Raw genomic sequence first — 25,093 nt, 5'->3', positions numbered from 1 at the left:
CAAGTTTTGGATGCAAGTTTTGGGCACCTTACTACTATAGATTAGTACGACCAAAAATTGAACTAACATTATATATAGTACGATAAATGCTGATGCATGTCACCTAAAATTATATCATTCAAAACTATGTTCAAATACGAATCCAACGATATAGTTTTTGTTGACATGCACTAACATTTTGTCAGTTAAATCTTCAGTCAAATTCAATGGGGGACTAATAAACCACGACCGATGTAGTACAAGTGTAGAGGGCGGCGCTGCACGGGAGTCTCACCTCTCACCCCGCTCGTGGCGCGGCAGTAAAGCCGTCATATCACAAAACCCAACCACTCCCAGTAATAAGTGGCCTGGTAAAATAAACGGACAAGCAACCATCACATCCCTCCGTCTTTTTTGCATTTCATCTCTCTGCATTTACTTTCTCCGGTTCATCTCGCACACTCGATCCCTAGCTACTACTCCTAGGGCCAGTTCTTTTGGCGGCTTCCCCAGCTTTTCCCACAAGACTAGTCACAGTGGAGAGTAACAATAAGGCGCCTCACTCATTTATTTGGGCTTCTAAACTACTACTCCGTCCTGGTTTATTCCTCACCATTGTAATTTGTGCTAAATTTTGACCAAAGATTTAACTGGTTTATTCCTCACCATTGTAATCCCTCCGTCTAGGTGTGTAAGTCATCTTACGAAAACCAAATAATCCCAAAACACTTAGGCGCGGTGCATTAACTTCTACCTCGTTTCTTGTTTCTTGACATATCAACCAATAAGAGATAAAGAGTGTGCATGCTTTTAATGACTTGAGATATCAAACACGACATGCAGTGGTTAGTTCATTGCATGCAATACTATTAATTAGCAAATAAACATTAACGTTTCTCGTTTTCTCCTCCTCCTTGGTCACGGTGCACAGCCTAAGATGACTTACTCACCTAGACGGATGGAGTAGTGCATGTGACATGCACTAACATTTCATTAGTTAAATTTATGATCAAAATTTGACACAGATTACAATGGGGACCAATAAACCAGGACGGAGGTAGTAGTTATGGGATTACTAATCTAGAAGCCTAAAAGAACTGGCCCCTGGTACTCCTACTAGTAGTAGTACTCAAGTTGGAATTCCAATTGCATGGCACAACTTGTTAGGCAAAAAATTCGATACAGGGTGTAGGAAGCGGTTTGGGAATTTGCATGCCTTTCCAACCAGTGAGATACTCCGTACAAAGTACGACAGAGAAATAACCACAGAGAAGGAAGCTAAAAGTAAACAATCAAACGAGCATTTTTGCATTTGTTTTGCATTGAATCGTTTCACAAGCTTGACTAGTGTTGTTTTTCTACTTTTACAAAAACCGCATTGTAATGTTAAAACGTGCATTTGCATGTACTCCCTCCGTCCGGGTTTATTAGGCCTAAAGACAACTTCTCTTAGACCAAGACACATAGTAATTTGCTCACATTAATTCTTCTATTCCACTCCCAATGCACTCTCTCACATGCATGCAGCCAATGAAAAAGCACACATGAAGTGTATTAACTTTTCAGCCATGGCACCAACAACAATAGCTTTCAATACAACCAATGAAATGGTTGCATGCATGCACCTTTCCAACGCGGGGCCTTATAAAAGGGGACATGCTTGTGATACCGAGAGGCCTAATAAACCCGGACGGAGGGAGTACATAAGTAATAGTAGTACTCCCTCCGTCTAGGTGTATAAGTCTTCCCTCCTTCTTGGTCACGGTGCACAACCAAAGATGACTTATTGACCTGGACGGAGGGAGTAGCACAGTCTGCAAGCATATATCGAGAGAGACGTGTAGTGTGATAGTATATAGTAAAGTTTGTGCTATATACACGTACTTGCAAAATGCGTACGAATACACAAGGTTTCCAAACTTTCCCTTTTACATACTTAATTAAGGACGCTAAAAATTCCTGAATGTTCGGGATTTATCATTTGCGTCCCAAAACTAATGAGATCGCCTTACGAAACAAAAATTATACTCCTCCTAAAAGCCACGGTGCTCGCAGGAGCGCTTGCGGGGCGCCACGAGTGCCCTGGTGCGCGGCCGTTTCCCAGCGTGCCGACACAACGCCTCTTCCTCAGCCTCGCAACTCGTGAGGTGCTGATTGGCGGCTTGCCGGCAGGCGAGCGCGATCTCACCGGTGTGGTGATCCGGCGCCAACAGGTACTCCTTCTCGCTGGAAGCGTGCACCCGGTCCATGTACCGCCAAGCATAGATGAGGCGCTTGGGCCCAACTGCACTCAGGGCATCGGCACGGGCGTCCTCCGCCACCCTCATGGCCCTTGCATGAGCCTTCGGTGCGCTTCTCTTCCTCGGCCTTATTCTCCGCCTCTATTTTGGTGCGCTCTGCTGGAGGCAAAGCTTCCCACAAGGTGACATCCATTTCTTTCCAAAGCTCCTCAAGGCTGGGGGGGGCTCGGCGGGCAGCGCGGTGTTCTCCTTGTAGCGGGGAGCCGACGCGTCCTCCGGCGCGCGTGCCGGTGAGATTGGGAACGCCGACACATCCACCTCGACGCGTCGCGACGTGGAGCGGAACACCGACGCGTCCTCCTTGACTAGTGGCGGCGAGGAACGGAACGGCGACGCATCGCCTCACGACGAGGAGCGGAACGTCGATGCGTCCTCCTCGACTAGTGGCGGCGAGGAACGGAATGGCAACGCGTCGCGTAGCGGCAAGGAGCGGAACACCGACGCGTCCTCCTTGACTAGTGGCGTCGAGGAATGGAACAGCGACGCGTGACCGTCCGTGCAGTGCAGTGAGGGGCTCCTAGAGCTTGGGAGGGGCGATGCCATGGTGGTCGACGTGAGAGGGAGGAGGAGGAGATAGCGATGAATGTGAACATGAGGGGGAGGAGATAGCGATGTCGTGGGAGGCGCAATATTTATAGCGAGCAATGGCACACCTACGTAAGATATGGACTGAGTTGCACTGACTTAACTGCAGGTCCAGTTGCATCACTGACATGTGGGCCAGACCCCTGTTGGGCCCATATGTCAGTGACCCAATGCACCTGCAGTTAAGTAACAGCTACGTGGGCATATTTGTTGGAGTAAATTATGGGGGAGCGAAGGGGTGGAAATATTGCTGGTCACAACGGATTGGACGAGCGTGGGGGGAGGAGAGTCATGCATGCAGATTAAATTAACACCGCTAAAAAACGATATTTTAAACGTGGCTACTCGATCTGTGGCAACTGGCGAGCCACCGCGCTCCAAGTCGTTCACCTGTGGTCCCGACCATCAACTCCTACGGATCAAATTATCACGCGAGCTGACTATTCATACAAAGGTGCTCCACCACGTACCCGGTACCCGCGAATGCAGCAATCGTGCACCTAGGGTTTTAGGGTTTATTTGTTAACGTCGCCTTTACGTAACACTCATGTGTGCGAGACAGCGAGAGGCCGACTGCGTGCGTGCGCCTCTTCTCTTCGTATATGTACTCCACCGTTTGTCTGGTGTCCAAAAAATTATAATAACTACTAGCAATGTGCCAATGCGTTGCCACACGATCAAAGTAGATTAATACATATTCACCGATTTGATAGAAAAAAGTCTAGTTTTGAAATACGTATATCACTAAAAATATGTTATGTTTCACTCAAAATATATTCCTTTGGCGGTTTTGATGAGATAAGGGAGGAATGTTGTTGGTTTCAAGATTCGAGAAGTGGTATATGTCTAATTTCTACTCTTACTAGCAAGATGCCCGTGCGTTGCACGGAACATCAAGATCTTGTGGGAGAAAAGGATGAACGAGGGAAGGCCTTATCTGCAAATGTGGTGAAGAGTGCGGGTAAATTGCCATATTTTCCTTCCTATCCGTCAGATATAAATCGGACGACCTACATTGCAGGATGGCAGGCCCACCATCATCACCAACTCTATTTTTTATCCCTACTCTTATAAAAAGCATTGTCGGTGATGATCGTGTGCCTGCCATCCTGCAATATAGGCCGTCCGATCTATATCTGACGGATAGGAAGGAAACTATGGCAATTTTGCAAAAAGATACCCACACCCCTCTCCACATTTGCAAATAAGGCCTTCCCTCGTTCATCCTTTTCCCCCACAAGATAAACTACTCATACAAATGCATCTTGATGTTCCGTGCAACGCATGGGCATCTTGCTAGTTGTTGCAAAAAGCCCATGTGTGTGTGAGAGAGAGGGAGAGTGGAGGAGGACGGAGTGCATGTGTGACAAAGACACAAGGAGTGTGTGTGCGATAGGTATCAGCTTAAAATGAGGCGATAGTGTGTGTGTGCACGATCGAGAGGGCGTGTCTCAAGAAGGGAAGAAAAATCTACATAGATACAAGGAGCGGGAGAGAGACATGTATGCGATGGTGGAAGCACGAGTGTGCGGGTGTATAAACCTATCTAGAGGCTAGCTAGTCGATAAATGTTTGTGAGAGAAATACGAGTCGGGGTGCGAAAGCGAGAGTTTTGTGTGTGTGAGAGAGAGACGGTAGTCGGGAAGGGGAGTGGAAGCAGGAGTTGTGTGTGTGTGTGTCTGTGAGAGAGAGAGAGGAGACGGTAGTCGGGGTTGTCTGATCGGTAAACAAATGAATAATGTCAGTCTGGGATGGAGACGAAAAGGAGACCGCAACAAATGTTGTGTCTACAGGAGAGAGAGAGAGTAATTTTAGTGGTATGAGTCATATGTAGAGACATATAGGGTGTGTGAGAGAATCCCATAGAGAGAAAGACAAAGTGAAAGACGAGTGGAGACTGTGTGTGTGGCGGTGAAAAAGAAAGCTTAGGTACCGAGTGATACCAGAGAACAGTAGAGACGTGAGAGATAATGAAAACCGTGTAATGTATAATGATAGGGAGAGTGTGACACTTCTCAAGGGAGACGTCGAGAGACCATGTTTGCGAGGATAGGAGAAACATGAAGTGAGCGTGCGGGTGAGCTGGAGAAAAGAGAGTGATAGCTACCTGAAGGAGCATGCATGCGAGAGAGATGGGCGTGAAAGGAGTGAACAAAAAAGGGATTCAAATATTTGAATTCGAGATGATGATACATGTAATCCATACTCGAACCAAAATTGATCTATCAAACATGCATACTCATATGAATTCACGCACATCTATGTTATTTAATATGTAGATATTACTGATCCATACATTTTAGTAGAACATAATTTGGTTAAATTTTTTCGAATTCAACCTTAAGATTTCGAGATCGTTGTATTTGTAAATCATATTATACATATAAAGGAGCAGAATTCTTTGTTGTGCTTTTGAAAGTATATATAAAAAATGATGTATATAGAATGTAATTCCAATTGAAAATGGATCCCGCCCGAAAAAATAGAATACAAACGGGATTCGAATTGAGTTGGCACGGTAAACGTGCACTCTGCAAAATTTGAACGAAGCGGGGAAAGTCGCAGTAACCGCCCGAAACCAAAATCTGCGAGATGGAAATCACTACTGCCTATCCCTGCCACGCAAAGCCTATCTGCTGGATTTCTATAGGTTTCGATAGGGGTAGGTTTGTAATTTCACCCAAACGTGACGTAACCGCCTCTCACCCGGATTCATACACGGTGGGCGCCAAAACACAGTGTGTCCTCGGCCGAAATCGACTCCCTCCCCGATTCATATTCATACACGGTGGGCGCCAAAAACAAACTCTCGTCGGCAAATATTCGGTGTATGCGAGATTACCGTCCTATCCCCAACCGACTAATGTTGCTGTGATGTAGTAGAAATTTGAAACGGGGGCTAAGTTTGTAAATTTCCTCGCATTTGAGACAAGCGCGCCCTGAATACATGGTTCCCCCCTTCCTCTCTACCTCCCTTTTCCCCATTCGTACTCCGTGGGCGCCAAAACACCCTCTCCACCCCACCCTCCTCCGTCCGCCGCCGTCCGCCACCCCATCCACCGCCGTCCTCCTCCACCATGCCGGAGCTGATACCCCGACGCCGCCGTCCATTACAAGAGATCGACCTCTCTCATCCACGGCTTCGGACCGGGATCCTTGCATCCCGTCCTCTCGCTTCATCCCCGCCGTCGTCCACCTTGCCGGCGCCGCTCCTACGACCGTCTCGTCCACCGCGCCCCGCCGCCACCGTCTACCCTCCTAGATCTGCTTCCACGCCGCCGACAGCCATCGCTACCGCAGCACCGTCAAATTCTCAGCAGATGCGTACACGGCGCCGCACCAGAGGCGGTACTCTTTCGTATCTGCTCAACTTATTTATCGCAGCAAGAAAATAGATCGCCACTGCTTTACTCTGATTTCTTGTCTTGGTTGCGAAGTTGCCTTTGTCCGGTTTGCACCTTCAGATCCGCCATGGCACGCTCAACACTATACTCCCAATGCTTATGGTTTTCCCCTTTTATATTCCACACTAGTTAAATCACAGTAGACTAAATTTCAAAATTGGGTCAGTCGATTTTTCAGAGCTCGCCGGAGTTCGCCGGTGCGATCGAAGGGGCTCGGGTGGTTGTGGGGCCTCGCCGAACGAAGAAAACTCGACGCGGGTGGGGGTTGGGGCGGGGTGGGGGTGGGGGTGGCGGAGGAACACAGGCGGTGGGGGCCGGTGGTCCGGCCGGCGGCCCGTGCGGTGTTCTGTATGGGAAGAATCAGAGACGAGGAAGAAGAAGGGTTAGGAGACGTAGGATCTTCATCCAACCGCCTGAAATGGTCGAGAGACAGCTGGGAGTTGCATTCTTAATGCGCTCTGGTTCATCATGTGTGGGCACTGCGCAACCAACATTTTATTATCCAAAATCTGCTTGCTCTTCTTTACCATGTTCCTCTTCCGTTCTTCTTTAATATGTACTCTCTCCGTTCCTAAATACAAGTCTTTGTATAGATTCCACCATGGACTACATATGGAGCAAAATGAGTGAATCTACACTCTAAAATGTATCTGGATACATCTGTATGTGATCCATAGTGGAAATCTCTACCAAGACTTATATTTTGGAACGGAGGGAGTATGATAGTAGTACAGTATGTTCCTTGTACTGAAGATGAGCAGGGACATTTGCAGTGTAGAGGTCTATACGGTCGGTTGTGATGGACACTTTGAGCCTCTTTGATTCGTAGGATCTTGTAAACATAGGAATAGGATTTGTAGTGGCCTGCCCACTTGAATCCTATAAGAATAGCAAGGAAATGCGGGGAGCTGTGTCGCCTTTGAGAGTTACACTGATATTAACAGTACCGCACCTTCACTTGAAGAGAGCTGGTATCCGAAGCCTTTCTAGCCGTACCGGCAATACTAGCACATATATTCCAGCAAGTTCCACTTTGCTGATTTTACTCTGATGCTTAAGGTTTTCCCGTTATATCTACACTATGATCTGTGTAGCTGCTTTGTGTCGCACTAGCAGCAGTCCACTCTTGAAGCTAAACACTGCAATGACTTACAAAATTGGCACCAAGGCATTGAGTGCCATTCTGGATGCAATGAAACTCATACGCTCCCCACCTGTTGATTCTTGTTCAGAATATGATCCTAATGACTATTCTAACCTCGAGGAGTCAAAGGCAGATGGCCTGTCCTGTTCACCCATCAAGGTGCCTGTTCTAATTTGGCAATGTTTTATTGATTGCGGGTATCTTGCATATGTTGTCTTGCATTTCTTCTACTTTGTTGCACCGCCATCTGCTTAGTTTACTCATCATATATGTCGAGATGCCATGCCCATCCATTATCAATACATATTCCATCTGTCATCATACCATGTTTTTCCACTCAAATGTTGTTCTTGTGCATCAGACATCAAAAAGGAAGAGGGTGATTGCCGAACCTGAAGGAGCACCAGCAAAGTCCTTGAAAAACGTGGTGGTGCCGGAGAAATCAGACAACACCCCACTTATATTGGCTGTACAACCAGTGACACAAAACGTAGGACCGACTCCAGCAGACTGTACCCATACTTCACTGGCCACACCACTAGCCCCACCACACAGGACCTGCACTCCAGCAAAAGGTATACCGATTTCATTTGCCATAGCACCAGCTGTACCACAGAAAAATCCCACTCCAGCAAAAAGTACAGCAAGTCCACCGGCCGAAGACCTATCCCAACTGCAGAGACGGCCAATTCCTGCAGATTGGAACCCCATTCCATTTATTCCCAGTTTAAAAGACAATGCTTTCAATGTTGTTAGGGACTACGTGCATATATTCCCATCATGGGAAGATTATTGTGAAGACAAACACCATTTTCACATCTTCCTGTCCAACTTACGTGTAAGTGCTATTATTCATGGTTATTATTTTCCTGTTTTCTGCTGATTGAACACATCAATGATTTACATTACATTGTTGTAACTAGGCGAGGGTCAATCTGGATAGTCATGACGAGCAAAGCTTGCTTGTGCTTTTCAAGGAAGCATTGCAGCAGTATCGGTGTTACCTGAGGAAATCACACTTTGATGGCAAGTCTATAAACGAATTTCCGGTGAAGTCTCCTGTGCTAAATTTAGAAGACATTGAATGGAAAAACCTTGTTATGCACTGGTCTCGTTCCCAGGATGAGGTACTGTCTATGAAATCACATGACAATTTGAACTTCTACTTTTCCGCATGTGCCTTACGGATCTTTTTTGCAGGAAATCTGCTCGAAGAAGAATTCCGGTTTGACAAGAACGACAGGATATCGCAAATATGCTGCCCGCTGCTTTGCTCTTGTTAGTACCTGTTGTCCTGTATCACTGTACTTGCATACATACCTGGTTCATTATGTGACAGCAGTATGCATGATAGCTTGCTTATCAATTGTTCGCTCCAAATTATCTGATCTGTATGAATGGTTACATTAGTGTAGAATATATCCAATGCCAATGTTTTTTAGCTCTGCATTGTTCTTGTAAGTACATGTTGTCCTTTATCAGTGTACTTATAATGACAGGTAGTTGTTCATGTACCATCACTCTGCAGCTTATTTTCCTTTGCCCTCCATTTTCTACACATCAGATCTATATTTACTCTTACCATAAGGTTGGTACTGAAGAAGTTTAGCTGTGCATTGCTCTTGGCTGTACCTTTTGCCTGTATCGCTGCACTTACATTTATAGCTACTTGGTTATGTAGCATCACTCTTCATCTTATCTTAAATATTCTCCATTTTTTCGTATATTATCACATCTATATTTACTCTTAACAAAATGTAGAATAAAGGCAATGCTTTTGAAGAAGATTCTGTGGTAAACTTCTTGAATTGCCCCCCCCCATCAGCATGGACAAGGCCTTTATAGAGCCTGTCTTCACCAATAATGTAAGTTTGTCCATCTCAAGCCTTCAAACTTTGTTGTATATATTTGGTTAGGCATGACTGCAACAGCTGTTTATTTTTGGTGTTTGCATCAAATTGCTTGTTTAAAGTTTATTATGTAGTTCATAAACAAAAGTTTGTCCTTTCTCAATTTAAGTTTTCAGTTGTACAACCAAGTTCCTTCTTCATACCATGTAAATTAAACTATACAGAGCAAGTGATCTTCTTTTGCACTGCATGTATGCTTCTGTTCTTCATCCGTAATCCAGTGGTGTGGTGAACCTACCCACTACAGCACAATGTCATATTCTGCAATGTCTTAACTATGAACAATGTCATATCATTCTACTATTATTTAAACCGTCTCTTTATTTGCCAATCTGAAATGGTATAAATTGACAGCACACTAACCATTGATACTTATGAGTTCTTGATCTGTAATCCAGTGGTGTCGTGAAGCTGCCAACTCCTTCACAATGTCATTTCCTGCCATGTCTTGACCTGAACAATACCATATTGTGTTAATGCAATTTTAAACTGTGTCACTTTATTCGTCAGTAAGAAATGTGATGAATTGTCAGCACTGATACTTTTATGTGCAAAACCTGTCATCTGTCTGCTTGTTTATCTTTCAGAGTGAGGAAGATATAAGTGTTGAACAAGCGCAGTCTCATCATCTTGCTCAGCTGCTTGCGCTGCAGCTCCCCAGCAGGGCTAACCTTTCTTGAACTCTATTGAAGTGCTGTCGGTTTTGTATATTATTTTGTCGGCGTGTTTATTTGCACTGGTGGCGATCTTTGATGCCCAGTGTATGTAATCTGCTGTCTGCTTGTGCTTTATTATCATAGTGGCGAACTTTGATGCCCAGTGGATGTAATATGCCGTAATTTCTTTATTGTATAGTCTAGGTTTTTTCTTATTCACGATGCTGCAGTTATTTTACTGTATATATATCCTGTCTTCGCAGTAAACCGGCCAAACCGTAAAATTACGGTACATAATCGGGCCGTCATGCAATCACGATGTAGGTTGGGCCTGAAACGTGCCGAACAGCTCACGGGCCGGCAGCAGCCCGAAATGAACCCCGGCCCATGATTGTGCGAATCAAATCACGGGCTTTTAACAGGCCAAAATTGTCTCGGTCCTTGTTTGGCCCAATCAGATATCGGCTGCGAGCAGGCCGGATGCAAACCGGGCCGTAGTTAGGCCCAACTATATGACGGGCTTTTAACAGGCCGAAATTAATATAGGGCCGAAATGTTAAACGGGCCCTTAACAGGCCAAAACTAATATCAGGCCGAATTACTAAGTGGGCCTTTAGCAAGTGGGCCCAAAAGCATAGTGTCCAGTTGACGGGCCGAATCTGATATGGGCCATAATTGAGCCCAAAGCCTCTTAAAGGGCCGGACCTGATCTGGGCCGTAATTTGGCCCAGAACGTGGTAGGCTTTTAACGGGCCGGATCTCATATGGGCCACTATTAGGCCCGGAGCGTGGCAGGCCATTAATGGACCGGATCAAATATGGGCCGGCATTTGGCCCAAAACATGGCAGCCAGTTAATGGGCCGGCCTACTAGGGTCCTCAAAATCTTGTGGGCCTACAGCTGGGCCGGCCCATTAATGTCGGCGAAATCTCGTGGGCCTTTAGCTGGGCCGGCCCATTATGATCCGCAAGAATCTTGTGGGCCTTTACCTGGGCCGGCCCATTATGGCACACAAAAATCTTGTGGGCCTTTACCTGGGCCGGCCCATTATGGCCCGCAAAATCTTGTGGGCCTTTAGCTGGGCCAGCCCATTATGGTCCGCAAAATCTCGTGGGCCTTTAGCTGGGCCGGCCCATTATGGTCCGCAAAATCTTGTGGGCCTTCAGTTGGGCCGGCCCATTTAAACTTGATGGGCCGGTCCACGTGTCAACATATCATAGGCGCGTCTCGCCCATTGGATGAGTGACACCTGTGCCAACGCGGACCTGACACGTGTCTCCTCCAGCCAATGATGATTTTACACGTGGAAAATCCCCATTGGTCGGGGCTGTTAACGGGTTATCGGATCCAAAACCCGACCCGATAGCTTAACGGCGTTCCGTTACGGTGGATGCCACGTGTCGGTCACCCTAGACGAAAGCACTTCTGTGACGCGTGATTTATCGTCATGGAAGTGGACACTTCCGTGATGATAATTTTGGTAATGTCATGGAACACTTCTACGACAACACAAGTATGACTATCTTGATTCTGTCATAAAATCGTCATGGATGTACATGCATGACAGAAAACGCGACCTACTGTGACAAACACGTATCATCACGGAAGTGTAATTTTTTTAGTGTATATTCATGATCATTGCCTTAGATATCTTCATAACTATGCACTTTCCTATCAATTGCTCGGCAGTAATTTGTTCACCCACCGTAATACATGCTATCATGAGAGAAGCCACTAGTGAAACCTATAGCCCCTGGGTCTCTTTCTTATTATATTGCATCTCTTTTATTATCACATCTCGTTTACTATTCTGCAATCTTTACTTTCCAATCTAGACAACAAAATACCAAAAATATTTATCTTATTATCTCTATCAGATCTCACTTTCGCAAGTGACCGTGAGGGGATTGACAACCCCTTTATCGTGTTGGTTGCGAGGTTCTTGATTGTTTGTGTAGGTACTAGGTGACTTGTGTGTTTTCTCCTACTGGATTGATACCTTGGTTTTCAGAAACTATTTGAAATACTTATGCTACTTTGTTGCATCACCCTTTCCTCTTCAAGGGAAAACCAACGCATGCTCAACGGGTAGCAAACAACTTGCTAGGGTTAGAGAAAATGAAATTATTGAAACAGATAATATTGATGAAAGTGATGATGAAGATTCTCCCCCTAGATATGAATTTCCTGATGTGCCTGAGGGTTATGTTATGGATGAAGAAACTGCTAGAGACCTTTTTGCTTACAAAGATAGATATGATCTTAAGAAACTGTTAGCTAAGCTGGAAGAAAAGTCTTTGAATGCTAGAATGAAATATGACCCTGCTTTTGCTACTTCACCTATCTATATTTCTGATAAGGATTATGATTTCTCTGTCGATCCTGAGTTAATTACTTTGGTTGAATCTGATCCTTTTTATGGCTATGAATCTGAAACTGTTGTGGCACATCTTACTAAATTGAATGATATAGCCACCCTATTCACTCATGAGGAAAAAATTCGTTACTACTATATCCTTAAGTTATTTCCATTCTCATTAAAGGGTGATGCTAAAACATGGTTTAATTCTCTTGCTCCTGGTTGTGTGTGTAGTCCCCAGGATATGATTTATTACTTGTCTGCTAAATATTTCCCTACTCATAAGAAACAAGCTACCTTAAGGGAAATATATAATTTTGTGCAAATTGAAGAAGATAGTCTCCCACAAGCTTGGGGGAGGCTTCTCCCAATTACTTAATGCTTTGCCTGATCATCCTCTCAAGAAAAATGAAATACTTGATATCTTTTATAATGGACTAACCGATGCTTCCAGAGACCACCTAGATAGTTGTGTTGGTTGTGTTTTCAGGGAAAGAACTGTTGAGCAAGCTGAATTGCTATTGAATAATATATTGAGTAATGATAATGGTTGGACACTTCCTGAACCAACTCCTAAGCCAACTCCAAAGAAAAGGGGTATTCCATTTCTCAGTCCTAAATATATGCAAGAGGCAAAGAAATCTATGAAAGAAAAGGGTATTAAAGCTGAAGATGTTAAGAATTTACCACCTATTGAATAAATACATGGTCTTAATAACCCGACACAGGTAGTAAAGGTAAATTCTCTCTATAGATTTGATCAAGGTGATATTCCTCGTAATAAGTCTGCTACCAATGCTTGGATGAGTTTGATAATTTTATTGTTAAACAAGAAAACTTCAATGCTTATGTTGGTAGACAATTGAAACGTAATGCTTATATGGTTGAACACTCAAGTGATTATATGTCTAGAGTTGAAGCTGACCTTAAACTTATTAGTAAACATGCTTCTATGGTTACCACTCAGGTAGAACAAGTGCTTAAAGCACGAGATGATTTGCTTAATGAATTAAATAATAAGAAAAATGATAATGCTATTAGATTTATGACTAGAGGGGGTATAATGACTCAGGAACCTTTGTATCTTGAGGGCCACCCTAAGAGAATTGAGCAAGATTCTCAGAGAACAAATGTTGATGCGCCTAGTCCTTCTAAGAAGAATAAAAAGAAAAATGATGTGACTTTGCATGCTGCTACCTCTTGAGCACTACGTTGGTTTTCCCTTGAAGAGGAAAGGGTGATGCAGCAAAGTAGCGTAAGTATTTCTCTCAGTTTTTGAGAACCAAGGTATCAATCCAGTAGGAGGCCACACGCAAGTCCCTCGTACCTACACAAACAAATAAGAACCTCACAACCAACGCGATAAAGGGGTTGTCAATCCCTTCACGGTCACTTACGAGAGTGAGATCTGATAGAGATGATAAGATAATATTTTTGATATTTTTATGATAAAGATTAAAAGTAAAGATTGCAAAATAAATGGTAATAGAAATAACTTGTTGACGGGAGATTAATATAATGGAGAATAGACCCGGGGGCCATAGGTTTCACTAGTGGCTTCTCTCAAGATAGCATAAGTATTACGGTGGGTGAACAAATTACTGTCGAGCAATTGATAGAAAAGCGAATAATTATGAGAATATCTAGGCATGATCATGTATAAAGGCATCACGTTTGTGACAAATAGACCGACTCCTGCCTGCATCTACTACTATTACTCCACACATCGACCGCTATCCAGCATGCATCTAGAGTATTAAGTTCATAAGAACAGAGTAACACATTAGGTAAGATGACATGATGTAGAGGGATAAAATCAAGCAATATGATATAAACCCCATCTTTTTATCCTCGATGGCAACAATACAATATGTGTCGTTTCCCTTTCTGTCATTGGGATCGAGCACCGCAAGATTGAACCCAAAGCTAAGCACTTCTCCCATTGCAAGAAAGATCAATCTAGTAGGCCAAACCAAACTGATAATTCAAAGAGACTTGCAAAGATAGCCAATCATGCATCAAAGATTTCAGAGAAGAATCAAATATTGTACATGGATAGACTTGATCATAAACCCACAATTCATCGGATCTCGACAAACACACCGCAAAAAGATTTACATCGAATAGATCTCCAAGAAGATCAAGGAGAACTTTGTATTGAGATCCAAAGAGAGAGAAGAAGCCATCTAACTAATAACTATGGACCTGAAGGTCTGAAGCAAACTACTCACACATCATCGGAGGGGCCATGGAGTTGATGTAGAGGCCCTCCGTGATCGATGCCCCCTCCGGTGGAGCTCCGGAAATGGCCCCAAGATGGGATCTCTTGGGTACAGAAGGTTGTTGCGGTGGAAATAGGGTTTCGTGGTGCTCCTGGATGTTTTCAGGGTATATGAGTATATGTAGGAGGAAGAAGTAGGTCGGTGGAGCCACGAGGGGCCCATGAGGGGGGAGGGCGCGCCCAGGAGGTAGGCGCGCCCCCATGCCTCGTGGCCACCTCGTTGGTTGCTTGACGTCCACTCCAAGTCCTCTGGATCACACTTGTTGCAAAAATCACGCTCCCGAAGGTTTCATTCTGTTTGGACTCCGTTTGATATTCCTTTTCTACGAAACACTAAAATAGGCAAAAAAACAGCAATTTGCACTGGGCCTTGGGTTAATCGGTTAGTTCCAAAAATAATATAGAAGTGTATAATAAAGCCCATTAAACATCCAAAACAGAATATATAATAGCATGAAACAATAAAAAATTATAAATACGTTGGAGATGTATCTAGCATCCCCAAGCTTAATTCCTGCTCGTCCTCGAGTAGGTAAATGATAAAAACAGAATTTTTGATGTGGAATGCTTTCTAGCATATTCTTCAATGTAATGTTATTTATTGTGGCATGAATGTTCAGATCTGAAAGATTCAAGATAAAAGTTTAATGTTGACATAAAAATAATAATACTTCAATCATGCTAACTAAGCAATTATGTCTTATCAAAATAGCATAGCCAAAGAAAGCTTATCCCTACAAAATCATATAGTTTGTCCATGCTTCATTTTCATCACACAAAATGCTCTCATCATGCACAACCCCGATGACAAGCCAAGCAATTGTTTCATACTTAGACTTTTCAAGCTCTTTCAACTTTTACGCAATATATGAGTGCGAGCCATGGACATAGCACTATGGGTGGAATAGAATATAATGACTGGGGTTGTGTGAGAAGACAACAAAAAGGAGAAAGTCTCACATTGACGTGGCTAATCAATGGGCTATGGAGATGCCCACTGATTGATGTCAATGCAAGGAGTAGGGATTGCCATGCAACGGATGCACTAGAGCTATAAATATATGAAAGCTCATCCAAGAAACTAAGTGGGTGTGCATCCAACTTGCTTGCTCACGAAGACCTAGGGCATTCGAGGAAGCCCATCATTGGAATATACAATCCAAGTTCTATAATGAAAAATTCCCACTAGTATATGAAAGTGACAAAATAAGAGACTCTCTATCATGAAGATCATGGTGCTACTTTGAAGCACAAGTGTGGAAAAAGGATAGTAACATTGTCCCTTCTCTCTTTTTCTCTCATTTTTTATTTGGGCCTTCTCTTTTTTTTCTTGGCCTCTTTTTTTATTCGTCCAGATTCTCATCCCGACTTGTGGGGGAATCATAGTCTCCATCATCCTTTCCTCACATGGGACAATGCTCTAATGATGATCATCACACTTTTATTTACTTACAACTCGAGAATTACAACTCGATACTTAGAACAAAATATGACTATGTGGATGCCTCCGGTGGTGTACCAGGATATGCGATGAATCAAGAGTGACATGTATGAAAAATTAAGCATGGTGGCTTTGCAACAAATACGATGTCAACTACATGATCATGCAATGCAATATGACAATGATGATGCGTGTCATAATAAACGGAACGGTGGAAAGTTGCATGACAATATATCTCGAAATGGCTATGGAAATGCCATAATAGGTAGGTACGGTGGCTGTTTTGAGGAAGATATAAGGAGGCTTATGTGTGATAGAGCGTATCATATCACGGGGTTTGGATGCACCGGCGAAGTTTGCACCAACTCTCAAGGTGAGAAAGGGCAATGTACGGTACCGAAGAGGCTAGCAATGATGGAAGGGTGAGAGTGCGTATAATCCATGGACTCAACATTAGTCATAAAGAACTCACACACTTATTGCAAAAATATACAAGTCATCATAACCAAGCACTACACGCATGCTCCTAGGGGGATAGATTGGTAGGAAAAGACCGTCGCTCATCCCCGCCGCCACTCATAAGGAAAGCAATCAAAGAACACCTGATGCTTCAAATTTGTCACACAACGTTTACCATACGTGCATGCTACGGGACTTGCAAACTTCAACACAAGTATTTCTCAATTTCACAATTACTCATCTAGCACACCTCTAATATTACCACATTTATATCTCAAAACAACTATCAAGTATCCAACTTCTCTTAGTATTTAATGCACTTTCAGGTTTTTATCTTGGATGCCTATCATATTAGGACTAATTTTATAACCAAAGCAAATTACCATGCTGTTCTAAAGGACTCTCAAAATAATATAAGTGAAGCATGAGAGATCAATTATTTCTATAAAATAAAACCACCACCGTGCTCTAAAAGATATAAGCGAAGCACTAGAGCAAAATTATCTAACTCAAAAGATATAAGTGAAGCACATAGAGTATTCTATAAATTCCGATTCATGTGTGTCTCTATCAAAAGGTGTGTACAGCAAGGATGATTGTGGCAAACTAAAAAACAAAGACTCAAATCATACAAGACGCTCCAAGCAAAACACATATCATGTGGTGAATAAAAATATAGCTCTAAGTAAAGTTATCGATGGACGAAGACGAAAGAGGGGATACCTTCCGGGGCATCCCCAAGCTTAGGATTTTGGTTTTCCTTGGATTTTACCTTGGGGTGCCTTGGGCATACCCAATCTTAGGATATTGCCACTCCTTGTTCCAGAATCCATCAAATCTTTACCCAAAACTTGAAAACTTCACAACACAAAACTTAAAAGAAAATCTCATGAGCTCCGTTAGCGAAAGAAAACAAAACACCACTTCAAGGTACTGTAATGAAATCGTTATTTATTTATATTGGTGTTAAAACTACTGTAGTCCAACTTTTCTATGGTTCATAAACTCCATTGCTAGCCATAGATTCATCAAAATAAGCAAACAACACACGAAAAACAGAATCTGTCAAAAACAGAACAGTCTGTAGTAATCTGTAGGTTTCAAATATTTCTGGAACCCCCAAAATTCTAAAATAAATTGATGTACATGAGGAATTTATCTATTAATCATCTTCAAAAATAATTAACTAAATAGCACTCTCCAGTAAAAAATGGCAGCAAATCTCGTGAGCGCTAAAGTTTTTGTTTTTTACAGCAAGATCACAAAGACTTTCCCCAAATCTTCCCGAAGGTTCTACTTGGCACAAACACTAATTAAAAGCATAAAACCACATCTAAACAGAGGCTAGATTAATTATTTATTACTAAACAGAATGAAAAAGCAAGGAACAAAAATAAAATTGGGTTGCCTCCCAACAAGCGCTATCGTTTAACGCCCCTAGCTAGGCATAAAGGCAAGGATAGATCTAGGTATTATCATCTTTGGTATGCAATCCATAAGTGGCTCTCATAATAGATTCATAAGGTAATTTAATTTTCTTTCTAGTAAAGTGTTCCATGCCCTTCCTTAACGGAAATTGGAATCTAATATTCCCTTCCTTCATATCAATAATTGCACCAATCGTTCTAAGGAAAGGTCTACCAAGAATAATAGGACATGTAGGATTGCAATCAATATCAAGAAGAATGAAATCCACGGGCACATAATTCCAATTTGCAACAATAATAACATCATTAATTCTTCCCATAGGTTTCTTAATGGTGGAATCCGCAAGATGCAAATTTAAAGAACAATCATCAAAATCACGGAAACCTAACACATCACACAAAGTTTTTGGAATCGTGGAAACACTAGCACCCATATCACATAAAGCATAGCATTCATGATCTTCAATTTTAATTTTAATGGTAGGTTCCCACTCATCATAAAGTTTTCCAGGGATAGAAACTTCCAATTCAAGTTTTTCTTCATAAGATTGCATTAAGGCATCAACGATATGTTTAGTTAAAGACTTATTTTGACTATAAGCATGCGGAGAATTTAGCAAGGATTGCAACAAGGAAATACAATCTATTAAAGATCAATTATCATAATTAAATTCCTTGAAATCCAAGATAGTGGGTTCATTGCTATCTAAAGTTTTGACCTCTTCCATCCCACTTTTATCAATTTTTGCATCAAGATCTAAAAACTCCGAATCAATGGGATGCCTTCTAACTAAAGTTGAATCATCTCCAGTCCCATCATTATCAAGATTCATATTGCAAAACAAAGATTTAATAGGAGACACATCAATAACTTTTAGATCTTCATCATTATTATCATGGAAACTAGAAGAACACGCTTTCACAAAGCAATCTTTTTTAGCACGCATCCTAGCGGTTCTTTCCTTGCACTCATCAATGGAAATTCTCATAGCTTTGAGAGACTCGTTGATATCATGCTTAGGTGGAATAGATCTAAGTTTCAAAGAATCAATATCAACAGAAATTCTATCCACGTTCGTAGCCAACTCATCAATCTTAGATAATTTATCTTCAATCAAAGCATTAAAACTTTTTTGCGAACTAATAAATTCTTCAATATTAGATTCAAAATCAGAGGGCATCTTATTATAATTTCCATAAGAATTGTTGTAGTAATTACCATAATTATTAGAGGAATTACTAGGAAACGGCCTAGGATTAAAATTAGCTCTATATGCGTTATTACCAAAATTGTTCCTACCAACAAAATCCACATCCACAGATTCATTATTATTCTCAATCAAAGTAGACAAAGACATATCATTAGGATCATAAGAAACACTCTTATTAGCAAAAAATTTAATAAGTTCATCCATCTTTTCACTCAAAGCATTAATCTCTTCAATTGCATGCACCTTTTTACTAGTAGATCTTTCAGTGTGCCATTGAGAATAATTAACCATAATATTATCTAGGAGTTTAGTAGATTCTCCTAAAGTTATTTCCATAAAAGTGCCTCCCGCGGCCAAATCTAAAAGATTTCTAGAAGCAAAATTCAATCCGGCATAATTTTTTTGTATAATCATCCATAAATTCAAACCATGTGTAGGGTAAATACCTATCATTAATTTCATCCTCTCCCAAGCTTGTGCAACATGTTCATGATCAAGTTGCTTAAAATTCATAATATCATTTCTAAGAGTTATGATCTTAGCGGGAGGAAAATACTTAGAGATAAAAGCATCTTTGCATTTATTCCATGAATCAATACTATTTTTAGGCAAAGACGAAAACCAAGTTTTAGCACAATCTCTAAGTGAAAACGAAAATAGCTTCAGTTTAACAATATCATTATCCACATCTTTCTTCTTTTGCATATCACACAAATCAACAAAGTTGTTTAGATGGGTAGCGGCATCTTCACTAGGAAGGCCGGAAAAAGGATCTTTCATAACAAGATTCAACAAAGCGGCATTAATCTCACAAGATTCAGCATCGGTAAGAGGAGCAATCGGAGTGATAATAAAATCATTATTGTTGGTATTGGAAAAGTCACACAATTTAGTATTATCTTGAGCCATTGTGACAAACAAGCAATCCAACACACAGGCAAACAAGAAGCAAGCGAAAAGAGACGAACTAGAAAAGAGAAGGGGAACGGAAAAAGAGGGCGAATAAAACATCAAGGGTGAAGTGGGGGAGACGAAAACGAGAGGCAAATGGCAAACAGTGTAATGCGAGGGATAAGAGTTTGTGATGGGTACTTGGTATGTCTTGACTTGTGCGTAGACTCCCCGGTAACGGCGCCAGAAATCCTTCTTGCTACCTCTTGAGCACTGCGTTGGTTTTCCCTTGAAGAAGAAAGGGTGATGCAGCAAAGTAGCGTAAGTATTTCCCTTAGTTTTTGAAAACCAAGGTATCAATCTAGTAGGAGGCCACATGCAAGTCCCTCGTACCTACACAAACAAATAAGGACCTCACAACCAACGCGATAAAGGGGTTGTCAATCCCTTCACGGTCACTTACGAGAGTGAGATCTGATAGATATGATAAGATAATATTTTTCATATTTTTATGATAAAGATTAAAAGTAAAGATTGCAAAATAAACGGTAATAGAAATAACTTGTTGAAGGGAGATTAATATAATGGAGAATAGACCCGGGGGCCATAGGTTTCACTAGTGGCTTCTCTCAAGATAGCATAAGTATTACGGTGGGTGAACAAATTACTGTCGAGCAATTGATAGAAAAGCGAATAATTATGAGAATATCTAGGCATTATCATGTATAAAGGCATCACGTCCGTGACAAGTAGACCGACTCCTGCCTGCATCTACTACTATTACTCCACACATCGATCGCTATCCAGCATGCATCTAGAGTATTAAGTTCATAAGAACAGAGTAACACATTAGGTAAGATGACATGATGTAGAGGGATAAAATCAAGCAATATGATATAAACCCCATCTTTTTATCCTCGATGGCAACAATACAATATGTGTCATTTCCCTTTCTGTCATTGGGATCGAGCACCACAAAATTGAAGCCAAAGCTAAGCACTTCTCCCATTGCAAGAAAGATCAATCTAGTAGGACAAACCAAAGTGATAATTCGAAGAGACTTGCAAAGATAGCCAATCATGCATAAAAGATTTCAGGGAAGAATCAAATATTGTTCATAGATAAACTTGATCATAAACCCACAATTCATCAGATCTCGACAAATACACCGCAAAAAGAGTTACATCGAATAGATCTCCAAGAAGATCGAGGAGAACTTTGTATTGAGATCCAAAGAGAGAGAAGAAGCCATCTAACTAATAACTATGGACCTGAAGGTCTGAAGTAAACTACTCACACATCATCGGAGGGGCCATGGAGTTGATGTAGAGGCCCTCCGTGATCGATGCCCCCTCCGGTGGAGCTCCGAAAAAGGCCCCAAGATGGGATCTCTTGGGTACAGAAGGTTGCGGCGGTGGAAATAGGGTTTCATGGTGCTCCTGGATGTTTTCAGGGTATATGAGTATATATAGGAGGAAGAAGTAGGTCGGTGGAGCCATGAGGGGCCCACGAGGGGGAGGGTGCGCCCAGGGGGGTAGGCGCGCCCCCCTGCCTCATGGCCACCTCGTTGGTTGCTTGACGTCCACTCCAAGTCCTCTAGATCATGCTTGTTCCAAAAATCACGCTCCCGAAGGTTTCATTCTGTTTGGACTCGTTTGATATTCCTTTTCTGCGAAACACTGAAATAGGCAAAAAAACAGCAATTTGCACTGGGCCTTGGGTTAATAGGTTAGTTCCAAAAATAATATAAAAGTGTATAATAAAGCCCATTAAACATCCAAAACAGAATATATAATAGCATGGAACAATAAAAAATTATAGATACGTTGGAGATGTATCACATGCTTCTAGTGAACCTGTTGTTGACACACCTGAGAATCCCAATGATATTTCTATTTCTGATGCTGAAACACAATCTCGTAATGAACATGAACCTAGTGATAATGTTAATGATGATGTTCATGTTGATGCTCAACCTAGCAATAACAATGATGTAGAGATTGAACCTGTTGTTGATCTTGATAACCCACAATCAAAGAATCAATGTTATGATAAGAGAGACTTCTTTGCTAGGAAGTACGGAAAAGAAAGAGAACCATGGGTTCACAAACCCATGCCTTTTCCTCCTAAACCATCCAGGAAAAAGGATGATGAGGATTTTGAGCACTTTGCTGGAATGATTAGACCTATCTTTTTGCGTATGCGTTTGACTGATATGCTTAAAATGAGTCCTTACGCTAAGTATATGAAAGATATTGTTACAAATAAAAGAAAGATAACGGAAGCTGAAATTTCCACCATGCTTGCCAATTATACTTTTAAAGGTGGAATACATAAGAAACTAGTAGATCCAGGAGTACCAACTATACCATGCTCCATTAAAAGAAACTATATTAAAACTGCTTTATGTGATCTTGGAGCCGGTGTTAGTATTATGCCTCTCTCTTTATATCATAGACTTGATTTGAATAAGTTGACACCTACTGAAATACTTTGCAAATGGCCGATAAATCAACTGCTATACATGTCGGTATCTGTGAGGATGTGCCTGTTGTGGTTGCAAACATTACTATTTTAACGGACTTTGTTATTCTTGATATTCCCGAGGACGATAATATGTCGATTATCCTTGGTAGACCCTTTTTGAATACTGCAGGGGCTGTTATTGATTGCAACAAAGGCAATGTCACTTTTCATGTTAATGGTAATGAGCGTACGGTACACTTTCCGAGGAAACAACCTCAAATCCACAGTATCAATTATATTGGAAAAATTTCAATGATTACTATTGGAGGTTTTGAGTTCCTCTTCCTACTGTCAAGAAGAAATATGATATTCTTATTGTTGGGGACATGCATATCCCCGTTGAGGTAACCTAGTGTTATTCAAAAATTCTCCGGTTTCATGCGATTCGGAAAGAGTTTGTTAACAAGACTTGATCAACCTTGTTAGTGGATTCCGTTTGATGGGCACGAGATGGATGAAGTTAGAAAGCACAACTCTCTGTACCCTCCTTTTACTTTCGGTTATTTAGATTAACTAAAGCAAAAATAGTATTTTCTATTCGTTTTCTGAATTATCGTTGCAAAAAAATACTCCGAAAATAAAAGTTCTCCAAATGTCCCAAAAATGAAATATGATTTTTGTAGAATATTTAAGAATTTCTGGCACTCAGAACACACCAGGGGGCACCATTTGGCCACGAGGGCACAGGGTGCGCCCCCTGCCTTGTGGGCCCCATGTGGACCCCCTCCACTTATTCCAGCACCCTCTCACTTCGTCTTCCTCGAGAAAAAAAATCCTCCCATAGCTCAAACCCGTGTTCTAGCTCATCTTACTGCCATTTCCGATCTCTTTGCTCAAAGCTCCATTCACAAAAACTGTTTGGGGAGATTGTTCTTTGGTATGTGACTCCTCTAATGGTCCAATTAGTTTTTGTTCTAGTGCTTTATTTACTGCAAATTCTTGTTGCCAAGGTGACCCTGTTCTTGAGCTTGCATGTCAAATTTATATGGTCAAAAGTAGTTTTAATGCATGATATAGCCTCTAGGCACTTGTGGGAGTAGTTGCTATCAATCTTGTTGAGTTTGGTTCTTATTTGGAGTCACTAAATTTCAGAAATTTTTCAGAGAAAGAAAATGATGAAGAGATTGTTGAGGGGTTCTTCGAGCCAAAGCTCGAAGGATAAGCAGAATGAGGAGAATAAAAGCCCAAATACAATCTTCCTCGCACTGTGGAGGTTCGACCGTGCACTGGCCTTGTGATGCGTTCTTGAGAGCCGCCGGAATTTATGATGACTTTTATTACTTGGCTGAGAATGCATGCCTCACCGACTTCCTCCACGACCAGCGCGAACAGTATCTCCTACTCACTAATATTTTCGTGCAATTTTTTTATTTCCATGCTAAGAAATCACCACCTTCAGTGGAGTTTCACTTATATGATGAGGTTAAGGAGATGTCACTCCATGATTTTTGTTGGGTCTGCAAGATACCCTTTGTGGGCAGCATCGAGGAACCACATTATAGTGATGTGGATGGATTTATTGATAAAATTGTTGTAGGGGAAACGAGGAAAGTTTTCGATGCAAGAATTACTAGTATACATTTTCCTGTTCTCGTTACTTTGCGATATTTGCTAGTAGATGCTTAATTGGTCGCGGGAACAGTGGAAATCTTAGTGCGCCTGATCTTGTCATTTTGCGCCATGCTTTGTTACGTGATACAACTTTCAGCTTAGGCGCTATTGTTGCTAAACGATTAAGTCTGAACCGTACAAAGGTCCCCATCTTCGGAGGAATCTTTGCTTAACGCCTTGCTAAACACTTTGAGATACCTATTAGGCATTATGAGAAAGAGGAAAAGTTGTTGCCCCCTAGTTTTCTAGATTATAAGAGTATGGTAGCACATGAATTTATTGTTAAAAATAATAAGAATATGCTTAAGTATAATTTGATATATGATAAAACCCACTGTGAGATTATTACCTTGCCTGCACCCTCTTTGTTTAACATACTTTCAGGCACGTACCTCATCTTGCCAGAGGCCATTTATGCATACTAGAGGCTGACACAAGTCCCAGAGCCTGAGCCTGAGCCACCACTTGACCCTTATCAACAATCTGTTTATCAATGGGATCCGGAGGAGATCGCCTACCAGTGGCACCCTGAGGATCGTCCTCAGTACACCGAAGAGTAGCTTCGATCCGTGGGCATAGACCAACTTAGGCCAAAAGCCTAAGCTTGGGGGAGTACGTATTCCTCACTGACACTACATTCATGTTCACACACTCATTTTTGTTGTCGGTGCTCATACTTTTTCATTGTACTATCCATGCTAGTTTATTTTCTTTTCTAAGCCTTCTTCTTGTGTGTTTGAAAAAACATTAAGAAAAACCAAAAATATTAGTTGTAGCTTTTAGCTAGTTTACTTTCCATGCCTGTAGTAGTAGTAATTAAAAGAAAACCCAAAAAGATTTCTCGTTCTTCTTTCGCTTGTTGGGAGCTTTCCCGTGTAAATAGTTTTATTTCTTTTCTTATTCTTTGGG

The sequence above is a fragment of the Triticum aestivum genome, chromosome 5A (assembly GCF_018294505.1).
Source record: "Triticum aestivum cultivar Chinese Spring chromosome 5A, IWGSC CS RefSeq v2.1, whole genome shotgun sequence".
In the NCBI taxonomy this organism is placed as follows: Eukaryota; Viridiplantae; Streptophyta; class Magnoliopsida; order Poales; family Poaceae; genus Triticum; species Triticum aestivum.
This window is presented reverse-complemented; position numbering follows the sequence as displayed.